We start from the raw sequence: 22,637 nt of genomic DNA, 5'->3' as shown, positions 1-22,637 counted from the left end.
GGCAGGGAGGTTTCACAAAAGTTAGCTTTGATTTGAGACGCGGGCTCTGGAGCGTGTGGGGCGCCCGGGGCCCCCGAGGGGCCACGTGCTTGCAGCCTGAGCGGGCACCGCGGGCAGAGCAGGACGAGGCCTCCCGGGCTCTGCGCTGTGCCAGGCACAGCCGAGCCACCCCCGAAGGGGCAAAGTCGGCCCCTCCCAGGAGGCCCGGCAGGTGCGCGGCTCCTGGGAGGGGCTTTCCGGTCCCGTGAGAAGAGTGAAAATCAGGAACTCCGGCGCAGTCTCCACCCCGCGGCGGGGCGGGTCCGTCCGGCATAAGACCCGCCGCCCTGCCCCGACGAGGGTGTGACCCGCGCGGCCACGGAAGACAAGCGCAGCCCCGTCTTGGCAGCGGAGGTAAGGGGACTTGCGAGGCCGGGGTCGGGTAGCCGCGCCCGGCAGCGACTGGCGGTGGAGCCCGGCCCGCACCGCGCCCAGGACATGGGCCCGGCAGCAGGCCACGGGATGCGGGAGCCGCCGGGCCCGGGGCTCGCCCTCGTGGACAGGAGGGTGGCCAGCTCCGCTCTTCCCCGCCAGCACCGGGCAGGGACCCCCAGAGCCTGCGCTCGCAAAGCCGGTCGGAGAACCCGGCGCTTTGGTCTGGAATCCGCGTGCTGGGCTTGGGCTTTCCGGAAAGAAAAGGCTGAAGGTTTGGTTTTGAAATCTTTTCATTCCTCTTGTTAGGAAGCGCGCTCCCGGCTCCTAGATTGCCGCTGCGTTCCCTTCTGCCCTTTTCTTGAACGCCCCCGGCCCAGAGGCTGGCACAAAGGAATCTCACTGTTGGAAGGTTTTGTGCCTGCCAGCGGTACCGCCTCACCCTTCGGTCCCGACTGGGGGCTTGGGGGCCCAAGGAGAAGGTTATTTTTCAACCCTCTGTCAAGTGCTTCCCTGGTTGTTACAAACTGCTTGGAGCATTGTAGGCCTCTAGGAACTTGCACGGTTCCTCAGAACTGGCCGTTTGCTCTCCCCCTGCAGGTGGTGGAAAGGTGTCCTCTTCCGAATCATCCGTCCCACCACGCCTGCATTCCCACATACCCACTCGCCAGTGGCAAGAATCTCTGCGGTTAGCCCAGCCCTGGCTCTGTAGTTGGCGGGGAAGTCTCAGAAGACAGATGGCCAAGTAGAAATACCCACAGGCTTGTTATGTGTCAAGGCCGTCTGTGGATGTTCCTTCAAGGCCTCCTTATATTCCACGAGCAGACCTTCTTGTCTGAAAGGGACCTTCTTGTCTGAAAGCAGGCAGTAGTTAGGCCAGACCACACCAGTCCGCCTCCCACGCGTCCCCAGGTTCGGATCTTGTGGCCTGTCTCTTTATGTCCAGCCACTCTTTTATTCTCCCCTTCTACCCCCCTTTTTGGTGAGTTTGGTTGATTTGAAAGGCAGAGCCTCACACACATACACAAACATACACACTTTTCCCAATCTCACTTACCTTGCAGATTCAGACCACTGTTCTCCAAGGAAGGTCAGAGTGAATGGCCAGCCCTGGGGAAAGTGAAACTGTGCTAGGAGGTGCCTGAGGCTGCAGAATAAATGAGTGAGGGCTTTGTCCTAGAGTATACCTGTAACCCAACTATTTGAGGATAAAACTGCTTGTATATTAACACAACCAGAGATACGTCATGGGATAGAAACCAAACATTATAGAATTTTCAAATCTCCAAGGAGAGACTTCAGAGCGTTTTGCTGGGCTTTGGGTTGCCCTTTGGGCTAGACCCAGCCCTTGAGGGTTTGTTTTCATTGCAATTAGAGCTACAATGCAGGCAATTTGATAAGCAGGGCTAGTGTCTGAGTGTCTTGGAATAACTGCCTTGCTGGGCTCCCATTGAGATAGCCTTGCTAACCTTGCTTTACCTTTGAGGGAGCTGAGGCAGAGTCATGATCCTTGGTCAAGGCTGGACTGCTGGTGAGCTGAGGCTAACTCCATCTGCTGGACAGCATGCCCTACTCTCTTCCCTGTCTTACTGTGGACTCCATCAGTGCCTAGTCCATTGTGATTCAGGGTTTGTGGCTTTCTGGTTGACTTCCTTGTTTAAAATTCTTTGGTGATGGTGGAGGGGGGAGGCAGAGAGATCTCCTATCCCCGACTTTACTCCTAAATGCCTCTTATGGCTGGGGTTAGGCTAGCGCCAAACCTGAGAGGCTGCAACCCTGTGCAGGTCTTCCACATAGGTAGCAGGAACTCGGTTAAGCCATAGCTGCTGCCTTCCAGGTCTCTCCAGCAGGAACCTGGGGCTGGGTGCTGGAGGTGAATATCAGGGGGATGTAGGCAACTTAGCCAGCATTTCCACTGCTGGGTCCACCGCCTGCCCCTGGCCTGTTAACTACATCATCAGATGTTTCCTTAGCCCTCCTTAAATTTCCTTTTGACCAGCTGACATGTGGAATATGGTCAAGGGATTAGAGCTGTTTTGACTAGAAAGAGAGACTGGCTGGGTGGGTGTGGAAGAGCACTTTAGTGGTCCTAAATTCTCCAGGGTCTCGGTGTGCGGACCGTGCAGTACACCTGCTGTTTGTGTATTGGACCAAGTTGGCTGGGTAAGAGTCTACTGAGTGGCAGGTTCTGGTTGAATTTGAGGAATTCACCTTTGAGCCCACAGGCTGGGTGCTGTTAGTGTTGTTAAGAACTGGCTGATCAGAGGGGTCTAGGCAAAGGCTCAGAGCCTTTTTCTTTCTTTTTTAGATCTTTAATTAATTTATTTTCATTTATTTGGAAGGCAGAGTGACAGAGAGGGAAAAACAGAGAGATCTTCTATCCACTGGTTCATTCCTCTCATGGCCACAGTGGTGGAGGCAGGGCCAGGTTGAAGACAGAAGCTTGGAGTATTCTATTTGGGTCTCCCATGTAGGTGGCAATGACCTAAATGCTTTAGGCTGTCTTCCATTGCTTTCTCAGGAGCATTAGCAGGGAGCTGGATTATAAATGGAAAAGCTGGGATTAGAACCAGTTCTCTAATATGGGATGTCAACAATGTAAACAGCAGCTTAACGCGCTGCACCACAGCGCGAGCAGAATCTCCAGATGTGGTCCCTCGATCAGAGAGGGGCCTCTCCCTAATTGTTGGCCTCTTTTAAGAGGTGGGAGGTAGTGCCCTGTCCATGCTCTCATGGTTAGTTCCATCTGGGTAGCTGAGTGGTAGAAATGGTATAACGTGATGTGTTACTGCCCATCTCTTTTCAACTCTATGTTCAATGACAGCCGTTAGCAGTCTAAAATCAGTCATGGTAGAAAGCTGCACACCAGAGAACAGCTGTACAACAGGGTTTTCTTTCATTGAAGAGCTGGCTCTTAATGGTTCCTAGCATGCCCTGACCTACCATATCTTATGTATGGTTTGGTCTAAGTTGGCAGGAATCCGTACCAGGCACTTGGAATCTGCCAGCCCCACTTTGTTTGGTTCAGTTCTAGTAACCCTTTTCAACTCTTCCTGCCTTCGGGTGTTTTGCCATGTCTTTTTTTTTTCTCTTTAATTTTTTCTTATTGTATTTTGACAATCGTTACATAGTTAATTAGGGTAAAAAGGTTCAAGGGCTACAGGAACATGGGTAAGACTTATCTTTCCCATATTGTTTCCTTCATGTTTAAAGGGGGGTGTTAAGGGAGAAGGACCACCCAATTTCCCACCCTCCCCAGGTCCCGGATGTAGGGTATGCTCTGAGGTTCTTGCTCAAGTGGTTTTGATAGTTCACCAGTTATGAATCGCTGCCAATCTTGCCACTCCAAGCACTATGAGGTCTTTGAAGAATCCACTGATTGACCTAATCCATCATAGAGTGTTTGCCCCGTATTTTGCTGCCAACATATAGCTGAGATGGTTGGTTGACCTGTTCTGTCTTCTCTCTTTTCTTGGTTTGGGTTCTGAGTCCGGCATTTCGATTGGGGAGATCTCCAAAGAAACTTTGTCTGAGGTGTTCTCAAACCAGATTCTTGTATGTGCTAGCAAGTACAGGGCCCGGCACAGTCCATTGCCCCGATCAGCTGGTGGTTGCAATTGCTGGATGGGTTCTGTTTTCAGACCCGACTTCCACTGGAACCAATGGGTGTTGCAGTCCAGCCTGGTTCTGCTCAGCACATACTCGGCCCTCGCATAAACCAGTGAGAGCTGCAGCTTAGTTGGAGCGACCCATGATAACCCCCACCAGGCCTGCCCCATACCCTGGTTCGCCAGTATGTGTAGCGGTAGTCCAGTCTGTCCCACACCCCATTCCACCCTTTGGGTGTTTTGCCATGTCTTAGAAAGAAGAGGTAGTAGCAAAGTTTAGTTGGAGGAAGGGAACAAGATGACTCATGTTTAGCAAGTTACTTTAACCCCGCAGGGAAATGTCTGCATTGTAAAATAAAAGGAGTTGGAGGAGAGACTGCTAGCAGTAGCACCAGGTAAGGATACTTTTTTTTAAAGACTTATTTTTATTGGAAAGTCAGAAATATAGAGAGGAGGAGAGACAGAGAGGAAGATCTTCCAAGTGATGATTCACCAAGAAACCGAAAGGGCCAGAGCTGCGCTGATTTGGAGCCAGGAGGTAGGAGTCTCTTCTGGGTCTCCCATGCGGGTGCAGGGTCCCAAGGCTTCGGGCCGTCCATGACTGCTTTCCCAGGCCACAGGCAGGGAGCTGGAAGGGAAGCAGGGCTGCCGGGATTAGAACTGGAACTCATATGGGATCCCAGCGGGTGCAAGGTGAGGACTTTAGCAATTAGGCCACCCTGCCCGGGTCTGAAGGATACATTCTTATACAGTTTTTATTATTGATATTTTCCAGTATCCACCCCAGTGAGAAAATAGCAAAAAGAACCCCCACATGCCTATTCATCACTCAGCTCAGCTATTAGGAACATTTTCTAACTGCTGAAGGAGTAAGAGGGAGGGAGGAGTAGAAAGAGAAAGATGTATAGGTACATTTACAATGTTTCTTCTGAATTTTGGCTGTATAAAACTAAAACGAATGTATTAAGTTGGAAAAATACTTATGGTTAGCTTTAGACATAAAATACATTTATAATACAATGTAGTCTTATAAGTTCAGTTTATATAAATATATCAGTTAAGCACCACCATCCTAAAAACAGGCCAAAAATGCAACTGTGTAACTCACAATGCAGCCAGCAGAAAGAGGAGGGAGTTAATATTGTGGTGTAGTGAGTCAAGTCACTGCCTGTGGTGCCAGCATCCCATACTGCTGTTCTGGTTTAAGACCCAGCTGCTCCACTAACTATCCAGCTCCTTGGAAATATACCTGGGAAGGTGGGAAAGGGACCCAATGCTTGGGTTTCTGCTGCCTAACTCAGAGACTTGAATGAAGTTCCAGGCTCCAGACCTCGGCCTCACTCAACTGTGGTTAACTGCAGTGGTTTAGGAAATGAATCAAAGGGTGGAAGATCTCTCGTTTCTCTTTCTTTCTGCCTTTCAAATAAATAAGTTTTCAAGGAGTGGGACAAAAGAAGAAAATATCTATAAAGCTAATAACATTTTGGTCATGGCATAACATTTCTGAATAGCCAATAGTAAGGTCATTGAGAAAATTATATCAAAATTATTGAAGAGCGTATTTCAGTATATTCATGTTGAATATATAAAGTAAGTGGAGAGAGTGACACACTTAAGTGTGTGTGTTACATACACCATGGCTGTAACTGCTAGAGAACTGGAACAAACAGAAAACAAGAGTAAATGGCAAGTTCCCACTGCTTTAAAGTTTCCTATTCAGTATTTAAACTTGATTTAAAAATGTACAACATTAGACGAAAGGGGAAAATAGATGCTGGCGAAAGCCCTTCCAGGCTCTAAATTCTGTGAAAGCCTTTCTTGTTGGTAGGTGGGGGAAATGTGTTATTCTTAGCATTGCAGTGGAAAATCCTAACTTCACTCACATTCTGCAAAACCTGGGAAAACAAGTTTGTCCATCACCCAGGCAACTGAAGGGAGGGAGACGTTAACCCTGGCAAGCCAGCACAGCTGCCCAGACCCCGGCTTCCTTGCTGTTCCCATGAGGTCCTGAGGTTGCCAAAGCACAAATAAAACCCAATGGCAAGATTTCTGTTACTCATGAACTATCGTTAAAAATCTACAAATAGGGCCCGGCGGCGTGGCCTAGTGGCTAAAGTCTTCACCTTGAACGAGCCAGGATCCCATGTGGGCACCGGTTCTAATCCCAGCAGCTCCACTTCCCATCCAGCTCCCTGCTTGTGGCCTGGGAAAGCAGTTGAGGACGGCCCAAAGCTTTGGAACCCTGTACCCATGTGGAATACCCGGAGGAAGTTCCTGGCTCCTGGCTTTGGATCGGCGCAGCACCAGCCATTGTGCTCACTTGGGGAGTGAATCATCGGATGGAAGATCTTCCTCTCTGTCTCTCCTCCTCTCTGTATATCTGACTTTCCAATAAATAAATCTTTTTAAAAAGATCCACAAATAGTTAAAGGTGGTTTTTCAAAATCTATTTATCTTTCCTGTGACTTCTTGAAGTGTTAGTATTACATTTTCTGTAACTTCTGCGGTCTGTTTCTTTTAGAAGTCCATTTTTGTGAAAAATGATGTAGTTGAGACCAAACAGGAGTAGCAAGATGATATTTTGAAATGACTCTTAAGCCCTTGTAAATATACATGTGCTTAAAATCTGAAATCTTCTCTCACTTGATTAAGGGGGGAAAAAAAGCTAGCTCCAGACAATTAACCTCGGCCTTGATGTGCTGCATATGAACTAATTAAGCCAAAATCCTTATTCTCAAAGGATTTTTTAAAATGATTTTCTAGTCATTTTTCTTCCACTGTTTAGAATGCTGTGTTAGACGGCCAAATATTGAGGATACTTAATACTTTCCTGTATATTTCATTTATTTATTTGGTTGTTTGCTTGTTGGAGAGGCAAAGAAACAGACTGACAGATATGGGACTCCATCCGCTCATTTATTGCCCCAAATGCCTCGGAGTCGGGACCTGGGTCCAGGTGTCCCACGCTGAGACAGGGCACATCTGAGCCCCATCAGCAGGCCAGCTGAGCCAGGAGCAGAGCAAGCAGTGCTCTGTTGTGGATGCGGGCATCCCGCGCAGTGTCCCAGCTGTTGCAGCGAACACCAGCCCTGGAGTATTCCGGCTGAAGGACTGAGTCGGCTCTTTGCAGGGCTGGCCTCTTTGTTTGCATCGCCTGAAACTCTTCCTTTTCCCTTATTCTTCAGCCTTTTGTCAGACACATACTGTGTTGGTCTTTCTTTTCCTTTAGCCAAAGGGAAAAAGAAGGCACCTAGAAGATAAGTGGGTTGTTGTGTGTGTTTGTGTGTATGTGAGAGGGAGGGAGAGAGAGAGAGAGAGGTTTAAAGAGCTAATCACAGCCTGGAACAACGGCTCAATTGGCTAATCCTTTACTTACAAGTGCTGGAATCCCATACAGGCACAGGTTCATATTCCAGCTGTGGCTACTGTGGTCAACTGGAGAGTGAACCAGTGGATGGAAGATCTTTCTCCTTCTGTCTGTAAGACTGCCCTTCCAATAAAAATAGTGAATAAATTTTTTTTTTAAATGTATCTCTTTTTTGGGCCCAGTGCAATAGCATAGTGGTTAAGGTCCTCACCTTGCACGCCTGGATCCCATATGAGTGCCTGTTCTGATCCCGGCAGCTCCACTTCCCATCCAGGCCCTGCTTGTGGCCTGGGAAAGTAGCCGAGGATGGCCCAATACCCTGTACCTGCGTGGGAGACCCAGATGAAGCTCCTGGCTCCTGGCTTCAGATCGGCTTAGCTCCAGCCATTGTGGTCACTTGGGGAGTGAATCATCGGATGGAAGATCTTCCTCTCTGTCTCTCCTCCTCTCTGTATATCTGACTTTCCAATAAAAATAAATAAATCTTAAAAAAAGAAAGTGTATTTATTTTTTATTGAAAGGGCAGATTTAGAGAAGGAGATACAGAGAGAAAGATCTTCCATTCTTTGGCTTACTCCCCTCCCAAATGGCCACAATGGCCAGATCTAAGCCGATCCAAAACCAGGAGCCAGGAGCTTCCTCTGAGTCTCCCACATGGGTGCAGAGTCCCAGGGCTTTGGGCCGTCCTTGACTGTTTTCTAAGGCCACAAGCATAGTGCAGCAGCTGGGATACGAACCGGTGCTATTTGGGATTCTGGCGGTTGCAAGGCAAGGATTTAGCCACTAGGCTATCACATTGGATTCAGTAAATAAATCTTAAAAGAGACAACCACATCTTTCATATAAATTAGACCACAATGAATATTCAGTTAGCATTGGCTGTAGTAACTATTAAAGAAGGCGAATTATACTTAACCAGTAACAAACAACAGAAGGACAAAGTGAGCTACAGATGTCAATTTGTATTATACAGTAGTTACTAGAAATAATATTTTAAAAAGTAACAAGAATACTGGCTGTTACGGCCTAGAAGGTTAAGTTCCTACTTGGGACACTGGCATTTCATATCAAATGAATCTTTTTTTAAAATTTATTTCTTTTTATTAGAAAGGCGGATTTACAGAGAGAAGGAGAGACACAGAGAAAGATCTTTCATCAGCTGGCTCATTGCCCAAGTGGCCGCAACAGCTGGAGCTGAGCTGATTCAAAGCCAGGAGCTTCTTCTGGGTCTCCTGCAAGGGTGCAGGGGTCCAGGTACTTGGGCCATGTTCTGCTGCTTTCCTAGGCCACACACAGGTAGCAGATGGGAAGCAGAGCAGCCGGGACACAAACCAGCACCCATATGGGGTGCGTGCAAGACAAGGATTTAGCCACTATGCTCTCACGCTGACCTCATCAAATGCATCTTTAAAAAAATGTACAGGCAGGGGCCTGGTGTGATTGCTCAATGCTAAGTCCTCACCTTGCAGGCACTGGGATCCCAAATGGTCACTGGTTTATGTCCTGGCTGCTCCATTTCCCATCCAGCTCCCTGCTTGCAGCCTGGAAAAGTGGTAGAAGATGTCCCAAAGCCTTGGGACTCTGCACCCATGTGGGAGATCCAGAAGAATGTCCTGGTTCCTAGCTTTTTGGGGGGGCTCAGCAGCTGGGGCTAAGATGGGCTGAAGCCGGAAGCCAGGATCCAGGAACCTGGTGTGGGTCTCCCATGTGGGAGGCAGGAACCATCATCTACTGTCTCCCAGGCACTTTAGCAAGAAACTGACTGGCCAATACAGAGTAGCCATGACTGGAACTAGCGTTCTGATAGGGGTGTGGGGTGGGAAGCCTAACTACTTGTACCACAGTGCCAGCCCAGTCTATCATTTGTCCCAAGTCAAGTCGTCAGCCCCTGTGCTATAAAATTAAAAACACAGTTTCTCCATCTTTCTAGCCACGTTCCAGTGACTGTGCAAGTGCATGTGTTTCATGCCAACAGTGGGTGTAGAGACTGGCAGAGGACAGGGTGAACAAAGCGCCCAAGACCCAGTGCAGTAGCTTTTTTCTGTGCTGGCATCAGCTTTACAAAACAGGTTGGCTGTCCGGTGTCTGCTCTCCAGATTTGTAGCTTTTTCTTCTCTTTTTCTGTTTCTACTGCAGATGCCTGGCTGTCTGCATAGCAACAAGAACATGTATATATTGCACTCCCAGCATGCATTTCGGCCAGGGTTCTTCCCACGGAGCCTGACTGCTCTGCCACCATGGCGTCCAGCCCTATACCTCTTGGCTGGTGAAGGGAGGATCCGGGCAGTGATTGGCTCCGGGCATGGCTCCCAGATCGGACATCACCGGTTGAGTTAGAACCGGTCTGCTCTTCTCTCTCACCCACTCCATCTGCCTTCACGTAGTTTCACTTCCTCTCAGCTGCTGCCACTGCTCAGCCGATGCTAGTCCTCTTGATTTTTGTCGTGAGTCTTCCATTCCTTCCCCCACGCGTTTGCGAGGGTTCCAAGGAGAAACTGAGATCACCTGCCTCAGAAATAGCAAAGCCCCACCTTCCTCCTCCTTGTGAATCCCAAGTCCCCCGCGGAAGGATTGGAATAGAAGAGTTTTGTGTTCTGCCAGAGTCAGCCAACCTTCTGGGAAGATGTGGTGAGGGAGCGCTGTCCTGGCCCAGGGAGGGGACACTGACCTGGGGAAGGGGTGTGTAGTCCACAAAGCTGGGACTTGCATGTTCATAGCGTCTAGGGACATGTTCATGTCAGTTTAGGGGAAAAAACCAAGCCTTTTCTCATGAGAAACAGGGATGATGGATATGCATTTTAACTTGTTTTCTTTTTAGAGATTTATTTTCATTGGAAAGGCAGATTTAGACAGAGAAGAAGAGACAGAGAAAGAGCTTCCATCCATTGGTTCATTCCCCAAAAGATCAGAGCTGAGCCAAGCCAAAGACAGGAGGCAAGAGCTTCCTCTCTGTCTCCTACACCGGTTCATGGGCCCAAGGCTTTGGGCCATCCTTTACTACTTTCCCAGGCCACAAGCAGAGAGCTGGATGGGAAGTGGAGCAACCTGGACAGGAACTGAACCAGCCCCTGTAGGGGATGCTGGGGCTTGCTGGCCAAGCTTTAGGTCATTGAACCTTTAGGGGCCACCTGGCTTTGTGCTTTTAGAGCCAGAGGAAAAGAAAAAAGCTGCCTAATGTCTCTTACCCTTACTGAGAAGAACAGGCCCCAGAAGGACAACTGGCAGCGTGGCCCCTCCATGGCTTTGTCACTGATCCACTGCAAATCCCTTCCCTTCTGTCTAAATTTTTAAAACTGAGAATGGAAGGTTTGTATAGTTGTCTAGATTTATGGGTTACAAAGTGAGCTATAACGTATGACTCTGATGTACAATAATTAACTAAAGCTACTTAATTATGACCCCAGATACTTAATTTTGCTTCTGGTGATAACATTTGATTAGTGCCTTAGTGATTTTGAAATCTATAATGCATTGTGGTTCATTATATTGACCAGACTATGCAACAGATCTCAAGGCACAGAGCCTGATTCTCTGTCTGGTGGAGGCTTTGTGCCTGTAACCGTTGTCTCTCCATTACCCACCCAGCCAGTGGTAACCACCCTTCTCTGCTCTGCTCCTTTGAGTTGGATTGTTTTTCTTTTTTGAGATGTATTTACTTGAATGTCAGAGTTACGAGAAGGAGAGAGAGAGAGAGAAAGATAGAAATAAAGTAAGTAAGTAAGTCAGCCTTCCATTTGCTGAATCTTCCCAATGGTCATTCTCCAGATGATCACACAATAGCCAATACTGGGCAGGCTGAGCCAGGAGCCAGAACTTTCTTTCCAGTCTCCCATGTAGGTAGCAGGGTTCCAAGGCCTTGGACCATCCTCTACTATTTGTTCCAGGCCATTAGCAGTGAGCTGGATTGGAAGGAAACAGCCAGAACACAAGCCAATGTTCATATGGGATGCTAACATTGCAGGCAATGGCTTTAATCACTCTGCTACAACATACAGCACTGACACTGTTCTTTTATTTTTATGGTGAAAACCCCCATATATTTATAATTAGTCAGCTGGAATAAGTTTAGGTGACCCGAATTATGTTGGCAGCATCAATGGCACCAGGATCACATGCCTTCCTTTCTCCATCAGGACTGATCAGGGTTTGACTTTGTCCACATCGGTGTTGTAGGTTTCTTCATAGCCTGTGTGGCCTGCTGCTTGTTGGCCTTGACATCCACAATGAGCAGACATGTGTGGCTGTGTCCTGTCTCCTTCAGAGCAGCCTTGGTGGTCCCTGGGAACCTGAGGATGCCATAGTATTCAAGCTAGTTTCTCCTGGGCATGCTCTTTCATGGATATCAAGGAGGGTCAGCATCTTGGACCACTATAAGGCGGGTGACAAACAGATCTTTGTTGGTGGCTGTGGGCATCTTTCAGCACTGCCCTTTTGGCTTCACCAGGATCCCATATGGGTGCCAATTTGTGTCCTGGCCGTTCCACTTCCTATTCAGATCACTGCTGTTAAAAAAAAAAAAAAAAACAACGTTTTTTTTTTTTAATTGGAAAGGGAGATTAACAGAGAGAAGGAAAGACAGAGAGAAAAATCTTCTACCTTTTGTTCACTCCCCAAAGTGGCCACAATGGCCAGAGTTGAACCAATCCAAAGCCAGGAGCCATGGACTTCTTTATTTCTCCCATGAGGGTAGAGGATCCCAAGGCTTTGGGCCATTCTCTACTGCTTTCCCAGGGCACCACAAGTAGGGAGCTGGAAGGAAGTGGAGCAGTCAGGACACAAGCCAGCACCCATATGGGAAGCCCTTGCTAGAAGGCAGAGGATTAGCGTTGAATTCTAAAATGACTCTGAGAGCAGAGCTGGAAACATATTACAGAACCCATAGCAGAGCCTAGTCGTGCTTGACAGAATTTTCTTTTAAAATAATTGTTATACCTTAAGACAGGAAGGTACCCATAATGCTAGGCAAAGCAATACAGATTTTTGAATTTTGCTGAGTTGAATTTTGCCTTAGAGTGGGTGTTGCTAATGGCAGTGCAATAGCAGTGTGCTATGGCTAAGAAATGAATGTTGCCTCACACAGCTGTGACCTTGGCCTTTAAGTTATATTGATGTCGATATCTTTATTGAGATAAAATAAACATGCCATAAAACATATAGATCTCAAGTGATTAGGTTTGATGAGTTGCTTTTTAAAAAGTTCACATTTAAAAAAAAACTTCAAAATTGTAAGATATCTGTCAGATAAAATTCATTATCTTAACTGTTTAAGTGTATAGTTTAAAGCATTAAGTACAGGCATGTTTCACAGCCATCATGTGCATAACTCTTTTTATTTCTCAAAAATGAAATTCGGTTCATGTTAAACTGTAACTCCTCGTTCTCCCCTTCCCACAGTTCCTGGCTACTTTTAGACTCAGTGATTTTGATTACTCTATGTGCCTCACCTAAGTAGAATCCTACTACATTGTCTTCATTTAGTGACTAGCTTATATCACTCCTTCTAAGGTTCATCTGTCTTGCAACGTGTGGGAATTCCTTTCCTTGGTAACAGTTGAATAATGTTTCCCTACATTAGTTTTAGGGCCACTCGGTCACTTCTACATTTAGCTGTTGCCAGTAACGCTATTGTGAATACTGTGTACAAATCCCCCTTGTAGTGCCTGCTCTCAGTCCATTGGCCATATCCACAGGAGTGGGGTTGCTGGATCATACAGCAATCCTATTTTTAATTTAAAAATTATGTATTTATTTAGTTTATCTGAAGAACAGTCAGAGAGAGACAGCAATCTCCACTCACTGGGTCACTCCTCCAATGCTTACAATAATTTGGGTAGGGGTAAGCTGCAACTGGGAGTCAGGGACTCAATCTTGGTTTCTCATGTGGTGACTCAGCCACCTGAGCCATCACCCACTCCCCCCTCCCCCCCTTCCCAGGATGCATAATGCTGAGAAACTGGGTTGAAATCAGAGCTGGAGCTCACACCTAGGCAATCGCATGTGGGATGGAGGTGTCCCAAGTAGCATCTTAACAGCTGAGCCAAACACTCACCTATATTAAAAAAAAAAAAAATTTTTTTTCAATCATCAGTTTGGTCTTGGTGTGATGGCTCAGTGGCTAAATCCTCAACTTGCAGGCACCAGGATCCTTTATGAGCAGCAGTTCATGTCCCAGCTGTTCCACTTCCCATATAGCTCCCTGCTTGTGGCCTGGGAAAGCAGTGGAAGATGCCTCAAAGCCTGGGGACTCTGCACCCATATGGGAGACCCAGAAGAAGCTCCTGGCTCCTGGCTTCAGATTAACTCAGTTTTGGCCATTGAGGCCACATGGGGAGTAAACCAGTAGTTAGAAATTCTTTCTGTCTCTCCTCCTCTCTGAAAATCTGCCTTTCCAATAAAAATAGATAAATCTTTTTAAAAAAATTAAAAAGAATCAACAGTTTTCTAGTGCATGCACCATTGTGAATTCCCAGCATTGTCCATGGATTCTCCACATTTTTATCACTCTTGCATTTTCTAAGCTTTCAGAATTTTTTTTTTAGTAAAAGCCATTCCAATGGATGTGAGTTGAATTCAGTGAATTTTGTCATGATGACGCCATTCAGTATAGAGGCTGTTTGCATCACTTTGTAAGCCCCCTCCCTCTGCTTTGCTCGCAGTATCCTGTGTGTCTCACCAGCACTCCCTGTGCCTGACCCCATACAACCACTACCGTGCTTCTAGCACACTTACGTTACATTTGCATGTTCTAGAACTTCTTATAAGTACTTTTTTGGCTTCCTTCATCCAGACTAATATTTTGGGGCCTCATCCAAACTTCAGGATAAAATCATATGTGGTTAGAAAATTAAAGCCAGTGTGATGAGAATTTGAAACCATGCTGGTGACTGGCTACAGAGTAACTGGGGCTCAAAACAGCTGTGAGAAGAGGAGCTCCTGGGAGGGCTGGAGAGAGGATGGAGACTGGAGCCCTTCCTGGGGCCAAGGCTTCCTGGAGGTCCAGGGCTTAACCCATCTTTTGGCTACAGGAGTGGCTGCTCAGTTATCTCACACCGTTTGTGGGCCCACTGTGTGCAAGGCAGCACTGAGAATTAGAAGCAGTGAAAATGGAGCCCATAATGGGAATTCAGACTACTGTGAAGACAGACACACTGAGGGCCTATTGACTTGGTGGCCAAAAGCAGCACAGTGGGAATGTAGCATGTTGGTAAATGGGAAAGCCTGAGCTCTGTACACTTCAGAGGTTTTAATATAAACATGTTTGGTAGCCCCACCTGGAACAACTCACTAAATAGTGTTTACTGGAATATGACAGTACTTCAGAAGATTTGAGGATAAATGGAATGAAAGGGTAGTTATTGGAACTGGTGCTATGGTACAGTGGGTTAAGCTGTCTCTTGGGATGCCCATATTCCATATTGGAGTATAATTTTCCAGTTCTCGCTATTCTGCTTCTGATCTGGCTTCCTGCTAATGCATGCTGGGAGGCAGCAGGTGATGGCCAAGTGCTTGGGCTCTGCCACCCACATGAGAGATCCAGAAGGAGTTCTGGGTTCCTGATTTTGGCCAGGCCCAACTCTGCCAAGTGCAGTCATTTGGGAAGTGAACCCTGTATGGAAGAATCTCTTTCTCCATGGCTCTGCCTTTCAAACAGATAAAAATAAACATTCTAAAAGTGATGTTTGTTTGGGAGTAAAACGTTTTTGAAATCTGTGCACAGTTTTTTGATAACATGCACTTTCCATGAATTCTTTGAAGATCCTTCATATGCAGATATGGTGGATAAAGTTACTGAAAGAGAATGGTAATAAGAATTTAGAGGCTGACATTTGCTGAGTACAGGTTTGTATTGTCCTAAGCTTTGACGTCACATAAAATTGGATTAATCTCCGCAACAACTCTGCAAAGGAATGATTGTTGTTATACCCATGTTACCAGTGTTGCAGTCGATGCCCAGATCCCATAGTTAGGATGTGTGTGGGCAGCTTACAAACCCGAGGGTTGCACTGCAGCACCCCACCCCATTTGTCACAGAGGAGGGATGGTGAGGTCTGTGAAGGAGGAGCTTCTGCTCGTCCCAACAGACAACAAGCACAATTACTGACTGGGTTGGAAAGCTGGCTGTGCCAACCTGCACCTGCATGAATTTTGCTCTTTGAGGCTCAATCTGTACTGCCTAGGATTCTAGACTTAGAGTCTCCCAGGAAAACCCAAGATGTTGCTATGTGCAGTTACGCAGAAGGTGGACCCATCACCTGCCTGTAGACAGGGCTGACGCCTCTCTACCAATGAAGGGGCAGCTGGATACTCTAGAGTCTTCTTTCCCCTGCCACTTCCAGCCTTGGCAGAAGTACAGTCTTGTAGGAGCAAGCATCTCCTTGCTAGTTCTACTGTCCCTTCTTTGTGTCCTTACATCTCAGACTTGGAATTACTCGCTCATGTGTGACTTGTTTGACTTTTAGATTTGAAATAGGGGAAAAATCAAGTCTGAGTGATCAGAATGTCTATTTTTAGGCAGGGACAGGTATTTCCTCTAACAGTGTAAATAACTGTCATGTCTTAGGCTTGGCTTAAAAGCCCTTAAGGTTTTTAGTTCTTAGCAAACGCTGTAAGATCTGTTATCTGGCATTCCTGTCTCTCGCTACTAGTGTGCACCAAAGTCTTTAATAAACATAGCCAAGGGGATCATTTTGTCTGGCCTCCTCTGATGTGGGATTCAGATTGTTCCAAATGGCAAGACAGATCTCCGAAGCACAGTGCTGATTGGGCACGTTAAAGCTGTGGTTGGATCCACTGTGACCTCCTCACATGCACTCAGCACAGGATGCTGGGCCCTGTTATAACAGGGATACAGAATGTTCCTGGTGGAACCCTTATGTCCTCTCAACCAGAGATGGCATGACTCTGGCCATCTGTCTGTTCCAAGAGCTGTGTCACATTGTTCCCCCACCAGAAAGGCCATGTGGTTGAACTCTGGCAGGTGCATGTGGGAACTTGGAAAAGGGCAGCTTTCTTTAAATGGCTGCCAGCCTGGTTTTAAGAGGAAGCTTTCTGTCTGCCCAAGGGTAGCCCCATTTCATCAGATGAATCTGTGAAAAGAGTGTTACAGTTCTTTTTTTCCTATGTAACTTATGAGAGATATGAAGCATAAGGAAGCATGTAGCTCTGTAAAAAAGCGTAACAAGCCAAAGGCTTTATTCCATTATTCTAAAAACTTCTGGAATTGTTGTCTACTTTTCCAGTTAACTACACAAGCATATGCACACATGTGGTTGGCATAACATAAAGATGATATAGAGCCGTGAAGACACAGTTCCTACTGCCAACTTGTGAAGGACCTGAGGCACTGTGCTTAATTTCTCTTGAACTTAAATAATCATGCCTGCAACTCTGGACAAAGAAAGGGCAACATGATACAATACTGATGAAACATCAAAGCACTTTTACAACTAAGGAGTTAATGAATGTGTATTTAAATATAAATTCCCTCTGGGTTGACGCATTGGCTCAACTGGCTAAATCCTCCACCTTGTAGCACTGCATCACATATGGTCACTGGTTTGTGTCCCAGCAGCTCCACTTCCTTTCCACATCCCTGCTTGTAGCCTGGGAAAGCAGTGGAGGATGGCCCAAAGCCTTGGGATCCTGCACTTGCATGGGAGACCTGGGGAAATCTGGTTCCTGGCTTCAGATTAACTTAGCTCTGGCTGTTGCGGTTACTTGGGGAGTGAAACAGCAGACGGAAGATCTTTCTGTCTCTCCTTCTCTCTAAAATCTGCCTTCCCAATAAAAAATAAATAAATCTTAAAAGAAATAAAGTCCCAAGGATTTGGCATTATGGTAAAGACACTCCTGTGATGCTAAGAGGAGTGTGCCCTGGGTCTCTGCCATGTGGGAAACTTGAATAAAGTTCTGGGTTCCTGGCTTCTGTCTGGCCAGTCATTTGGAGAATAAACCAATGGATGAAAGATTCTCTCTCTCTGCTTGTCTCTTCCTCCTCTTCTTCTCTATCACTCTGCCTTTCAAATAAATAAATAGCATCTTAAAATAATTTAGATGTGGGCCCGGCACAGTAACCTAGTGGCTAAAGTCCTCACCTTGCATGCGCTGGGATCCCATATGGTCACCAGTTCTAATCCCGGTGACCCCACTTCCCATCCAGCTCCCTGCTTGTGGCCTGGGAAAGCGGTTGAGGGTGGCCCAAAACTTTGGAATCCTTCACCCATGTGAGAGTCCCAGAAGAAGCTCCTGGCTCCTGGCTTTGGATTAGCTCAACTGTGGCCGTTATGGTCACTTGGGTAGCAAACCAGCAGATGGAAGATCTTTTAAAAGAAAAAAAAAAAGAGAGAGAGAGAGAGAGAATTCAGATGTGAGTCAGAGAATGGTGAATAGCAAGCAGCAAACATCTTATTGAGTCAGCAAAGGCAGACACTCCCCAGAGTGTGGGCTGGCTCTGAAGGGAGGAGCCCTGTTTCTAAACTGAGTTTAGCATTTACATGACTTGTTTAATGCAAGGGGAGGTGCATTTTATAATAAAAGGGCAAATATTCATGATTTTCCTGAGATAAAGATTTCCCCGAATCTAGCTACTGCCAGTTGTACTCCTTACATGGTCCAATGTTTAATGTTGTGGCAGCTGATAGATATGTTGTTTAGCCTGCTGATGTTTTACAATGAGTTGGGGGTGGGTCTAAGTCAATCTTGGCATATTAAACTGTTATAACCCAGGTCCAGGCAGAGGGTCTGTTTATCTTCAGAGCAAGAGGAACAAAATCCTGTGGGCCTATAGACAGCAGGAACTCCCTCCGTGTGGCTCAGCTGTGCCCTCTGCCTCCCAATTCACTGGGTTGGAATACAGTTTTAGGTACCTAATTGTTTAGGGAACAGATGTTAAAAAACAAAACTTAGAGCCTGACATGGTAGCCTAGTGGCTAAAATCCTCGCCTTGTACGTGCTGGGATCCCTTATGAGTGCCGGTTCTAATCCCAGTAGCCCCGCTTCCCACCCAGCTCCCTGCCTGTGGCCTGAGAAAACAGTTGAGGATAGGGCAAAGCGTTGGGACCCTGTACCCATGAGGGAGACTTAGAAGAGGCTCTGGACTCCTGACTTCGGATCAACTCAACTCTGGCCCTTGCAGCTGCTTGGGAAGTGAATCAACAGACGAAAGAGCTTCCTCTCCATCTCTCCTCCTCTCTGTATATCTGACTTTGTAATAAAAATAAATACAACTTTAAAAAAAAATAAATAAATCTTAAAAAAGAGACACATTTCACATCTGTGGAAGCAGATACAATTATTCATTATCTGCCTTTCCAATAATAAATTTTAAAAAATGAAATAAAGTTTGAAAAAAAAGCAGATTAGGTTATTGTCAGGTTGCTTTCCTGGGGAGAGTTTCAGCAGAGGGAACTTCCTTACATTCAGGCTCAAGTTCACTGGACCCTTCGTAGTTGGTTGCTATGAATTTCCTGGTTTGGGGAGATTTACTGTTTTATTTTTAAATGTCAGTTTGATTGCATAGTACAAAGGACTTCATTTTGGGTTGACTTAGGAATCAGTGCGAAACTCATTTTAAAACAATGGCCTCCTGCACATTTTATTTAGCTCAGATTTCCAAACAGGTTAGTATCTACTTAGCATACATGCTCGGCCTCTGAATAAATGTTTGAAAACAATGATTCCTTACAACTGTAACTCTGTTTCAACAACAAAACTCATTTTAGTTTTAGAAGGATCTAAGTGCCAAACAAAAGATTTGCTTTTATTTTCCTATTTTGTGGACAGCTTTCAAAGCCTGACTTGGGTGGGACCAGTTACACGCTCCCCACAATCAGAGACCAGAAGTTTAAATTTGTCATCCTCATGGGATGTAAAATGAAACCACATACCAAAAGAAGAATGGTGACTCATTTCCATGTGACCTTCCAGGGAAGTGAGAATGTGCCAGCCCAAGAGTGTTTTCTAAGGACAGCAAATCTCTTCACCATGGCCACTCGGGTTGCTTGTCCTGCAGCGTGGGTCACTGTGATGAATAGGAATGGAAGCCTCTGGAATGAGTTCTGCTCACAAAGGAGATGTGTATTTCCAGGGTGAATTCTGCATAGGATTATGTGAAGTAGACCCAGAAATCGCATTCAGCAACACAGCAGGACAAGGTTCAACTCTTGGGCACAGATCCATACCTGTACACATACATGCAAGCAAACATGTACTGCTCATTCATGTGTTTCCATGAACAAATCTGCTAAACAGATCCCCCAAATCCTCCTGCACCAGGGGTTATAGACAGAGCCACCTAGGAAGCCATCCTCTAGTCCAGAGGTTTCTTGGCAACCATGGAATTATAACAGAGTATTAGATGAGTAAAATGAATTTTTATAGTGGAGAAATATTTGATCACTGGATCCTTCCTTTCCTTAGGGTGGGGCCTTGAAGACTGTTTCTGTAACTGCTTTGTGTGGGGTTTGCATTGCTGATGGGCAGTTTTTAAAAATATGTTAATGCCATTCTGCAAGGCTGCTTCAATGCAGGGGCCTTTTGCATTGAAATAAGTTTGCATATCCTTGTTTTGATTGGTATTTGCTGATTTTACTAGCCTGCTCTGGGGAAGTCCACTTTTTGCCTACTTTCCAAACTCTGGTTGAGGGAGGAACAACCACATAGTTGCCCATTCAGAGGTTCTGTACTTGAAATCCGAGGTCCTTGCTCCATTACCTGTAATTTACCACAAGGACCAAGAACCCTTACGATTGACCAGCATCTACCTCCTGATTTTTGGCAATGTGTCGGCTAGTGTGTAATCATTCTTTTGGACATCTACTTTGAAAGCAATAGAATGCACAAGATTGCTTCAAGAAGTTCATGGCAAAGTTATTTAAAAGACATTTATTTTTGGGTCACTATTGTGGCATAGAGGACAAATACACTGCCTGCCACACACCATTCCATATGGGTGCTGGTTCGGGTCCTGATTGCTCCACTTCTAATCCAGCTCCCTGCTAATGCATTTGGTAAAGCACCAGAAGTAACTGCAATGGCCAGAGCCGAGCCGATCCAAAGCCAGGAGCAAGGAAACTCTTCCCGGTCTCCCTCACAGTTGCAGGGTCCCAAGGCTTCGGGCTGTCCTCCACTGCTTTCCCAGGCCACAAGCAGAGAGCTGGATGGGAAGTGGGGCCGCCAAGATTAGAACCAGCACCCATATGGGATCCTGGTGCATTGAAGGCGAGGACTTTAGCCACTAGGCTTCAGCACCCACCCCCCTTTTTATGATTTATTTTATTCTCACTGGAAAGGTAGATACACAGAGAAGGCGAGAAAGATCTTCCGTCCACTGGCTCACTCCGCAAATGGCCATAATGACCATAAGTGAGCCAATCCAAATCCAGGAACCTCGCAGCTTCCCCTAGATCTCCCAACTGGGTGTAGGGTCCCGAAGCTTTAGGCCATCCTCTACTGCTCTCCCAGGCCAAAAGCAGGAAGCTAAATGGGAAGTGGAGCATCTGGGACACAAACCAACAAGAGGATTCAACCACTAGGTTACCATATTGGACCCATCATCCTTCTTTAGAAGTTCTTTAGAACTTCCTAAAGAGTTCTGTTACATTAAGGGCTGTCTGCACTATCCCTGGAGCTGTTTTACAGATGTCACAACTGAAACATCATTCCTCATTCTTTCCACCGCTTTGTGGGCCTCAAAGGAGATTTTATACCTGCAGCCCAAAGGCTGAGTGATTATGAGCTGCTCAGTTGATGGAGTCATAGGAAGGGTTTCAGAGAGAAAGAACAAAGGAGTCTTGAGAGGTGAATAGCGAGGAACTTCCCACGGAGGCTCTGAGAGCAGGTGGAAATGCAGGAGTGTTAACAAGGGACGCTGGAGGAGAGAGCTGATTGTTTTATGCAACTAAACAAAGCTCTTGCTGTCCCACTTCCTGCCAAGTCACTGAGGGCTTACCAGGTGCCAGGTGCTGCGCCAGTTAGCAGCTCTGTGGACTAATCTTGACATGTTCAACTTGATATCTAATGAAAGAATCAAAGCAAGCCATTTTTTTTGTTGTTGTTTGTTTGCTCTCCTTTCTGGAATTGAAAACTCATTCAGTACTCATAATCTTTTAATAAATAACATACTCCAGCTGTCTCAATTGCAGTGCTGTCCACATTTAAAAACTAATTTTCTGGCTAACAGTGCCCAAGGTTCAGGTATGATACTCTTTTTTTTCCTTTAGTAAAGTATGTCTGGCTTCTTGAAGAATGACCCCATGCGTTCCAGAGGACTTTGCTCAGTCTTTGCACTACTCGACCTGGCAAAGGGGAGTGGAGGTTTGGGGGAGGAGTCCTTGTCCCTTATGCTGCAGGTGTCCTTCACCCCCAAACAACCTGGGGACCCAAGAAGGGCTCTTGTTCCTGGAAGCTGTGTCAGCCAGGGCTCAGCCAATCTGTGGCAGCTTTAACTCCCAGGCAGGTCTTGTTTAATGAGGACTTTGGGTGCTCGCTAATCGTGCCCTCAAGTGAAGGTGTGGCAGAGGCCCTCGTTCTCTCCGAAAGCTCTGCTGGTGACTTTTTCTATTTTGCTTTTATCAAGGTTTGTTTTATTCACCTTACTTCTCCATCATTTAAAACTACCCATCCTGCTAAGAACAGTTGCCTGATTCTCTGTGCCGGTACCCGTCCCCTTGTGGATTGGCCTCGCGTGTTTTAACAGCATCTGTAAGATGCTCCATAAGGGGAAGCTGAGAAAGCAAATTTCAGTAACGCTTCCTAAGCTGCAATCTGACTCTTCAGCCCTAAGGCTTCTGGGAGCGCTCCCTGTACCTGCCTGTGCCTGCCTGTGCCTGGTAGGCAAGCACTTGCACATTACCATGAGGTGCTAATGGCATCTTCCTGGGTAAATATCCTGATTAGCACATGGCTTACCCAAGAAGTACATCAATTTCTCCATCTGGGATGGTCTTTTCAAAGTGGATCTGGTTTTAGTGACCAAAGCTTAGAATCACTGAATCTACTCTCAAGGTCCAACATATTACTCTCTTTTACTTTCATTTTAAATACTGATAACAATAACTGAAAGGTTGAATATTTAACCTTATCCTATTTATTAGCCCCTCTTGTGGATCCAGTGAAACAACCTCTTGGGAATTGGATATATATATTAATGTTTTAGATTTTTTAACAATATTTATTTTATTTACTATCAGAGAGATAGAGATTTGCCATTCACTGATTCATTTCTCAAATAACCACAATGACTGGGACTGGAC

General features: G+C 46.2%; 1 protein-coding gene across 3 annotated transcripts in view; it reads left to right on the top strand.

Annotated features, from left to right (window-relative positions):
* The first annotated feature begins 303 nt into the window (after positions 1-303).
* ANXA4 (annexin A4) overlaps positions 304-22,637 on the top strand; it is a 58,568-nt gene continuing 36,234 nt past the window's right edge. Inside the window, exon 1 of one of the 3 annotated variants that reach the window (XM_040993276.1) lies at positions 304-393. The gene's annotated coding sequence lies outside the window, so the exon portion shown is untranslated. Of the gene's footprint in view, positions 394-7,476; positions 7,499-22,637 lie in introns of those variants that run through there. The other 2 variants (XM_040993278.1, XM_040993277.1) reach the window with 2 other exon arrangements.

Source organism: Ochotona curzoniae, unplaced genomic scaffold (assembly GCF_017591425.1).
Source record: "Ochotona curzoniae isolate NIBS_2020 unplaced genomic scaffold, NIBS_Ocur_1.0 contig_883, whole genome shotgun sequence".
NCBI lineage: Eukaryota > Metazoa > Chordata > Mammalia > Lagomorpha > Ochotonidae > Ochotona > Ochotona curzoniae.
Note: the sequence above shows the minus strand (reverse complement) of the source record. Positions and strands in the feature narration are given on the sequence as shown.